This window comes from Otolemur garnettii, unplaced genomic scaffold, assembly GCF_000181295.1.
Source record: "Otolemur garnettii isolate 467f Iridium unplaced genomic scaffold, OtoGar3 scaffold00048, whole genome shotgun sequence".
Taxonomy (NCBI): Eukaryota; Metazoa; Chordata; class Mammalia; order Primates; family Galagidae; genus Otolemur; species Otolemur garnettii.
The window spans coordinates 1,345,867-1,347,338 of NW_003852443.1; the positions used below are offsets into that span (position 1 = coordinate 1,345,867).

The window sequence follows — 1,472 nt, forward strand, 5'->3', positions numbered from 1 at the left end:
TGTCTTGGTAGATACAATATGTCTCTTTTGTGTCTGACATTTTAGCTAACATTATATTGATTTAGCCATTTTGTTTAGCATAGCTGCACCTTTCTTTTTTACTTCTGTATTCATTCTGCAAATATAAACATGAAGTATAGGTTCGTGTCTGTAGTTATCTATCTATATTGATGCAAATTAGGACAGTTTTCAATTTCTTTCCTCTTAAATAGCATGTTCTATTTCTTCCAATCTAAGCAACAGCACAAAACGCCATCATAACCATGCCAAACTGGTTTCCTATAAGCTAAGATTGTGAGGACCTTTTCAAAAACAAATGATGCAAAGGACTCCCACACATCAGGCACAAATGTATCTGCCAAAAGAGATAGATACATTCAGTGCACTGGACCAAATGCTTCATGAGTCAGTTTGATTTTACACTTCAGTTTACATCCTTGATACTGCCAGTCTAGCAGGGGTGGGTTAATGTGAGGGAGTAAAATTGAAATTGTCTCCTATTAGCTCACTCTTTCAGCATCAGAGACCAAGAAAGAAATGTTCCTAACATTTCACCAAGTATATTTCTTCTCAAGCTATCTAAGCTAAGAATACCATTTAAATGAGTCACTATGAAATACAGCAATTTAATTTTTCTCCAATCAAGAAAATGAAAAAACAGTATGATATCACTTTTATTAACCTTTGGAGGTTACAGCAGTTACAACATTTTTTCTTCTACATATGAAAGTTAGAAAAATCACTTTTTTTCATAAAATACAAGAGCTATCATGTTACCATCAAATAAAAACTGGGATTCTTTTAAAATGAGTTCAAAGTGGCATTCCAGAACTTAGTTGTATGTTGCTGTACTGACACTGTGACAAACCAATGGGTAGGTTTGGGTATGGTTTTGTTTGTTTTCTTTTCAATATCCAGTGCTCAGAGATTAAGTTCTAGAAATATTCCAATTGTAAGGCAAGGATCTGTTTGGATTCCACCACAGGTATGACCCCAGGGTTGGGTGCTAGAGAGTGAGGCCTGTTTTGCTGGGTGAGGCCTGTTTCGTTTTCCATTCCCTGGACATCTACTTGGTACTTCAAGATATCTATAGTTCTACCAAATCCTTTTACATATTGGATCCTTCTTGTGACTTATTTGTGACAATTTCCAACATTGTTTGAAATTTTTTATAGTTGTTAGCAAATCATTCCTGCTGGGGTCCCACTCCAGGGGACAGGCAGGGTCCTTTAAGACCGTGGAACTGGAGGTGATTGACTGATGAAGAGTAAATTTAAAAGTGGCAAGAGATAAAAGGAAAGGACATGCAGAATAGAGTTTTCAAAGGTGGGAAATGTGGGGGACTACTGCTAGGTTGTGGGGTCCCAGCAAATGTCCCCGAATGTTTGTTCCACTCAGCTTCTATTGAACACTATTATCTCATTTAGCCCAAAGGGTAAGTTGAGAAAGGGAACAAAAACCATCAACAATTT

At 36.9% G+C, this 1,472-nt stretch overlaps 1 pseudogene; it reads right to left on the reverse strand.

Annotated features, from left to right (window-relative positions):
- Positions 1-935: 935 nt before the first annotated feature.
- The window catches only part of LOC100947147, a 2,598-nt pseudogene continuing 2,061 nt past the window's right edge, over positions 936-1,472 (reverse strand).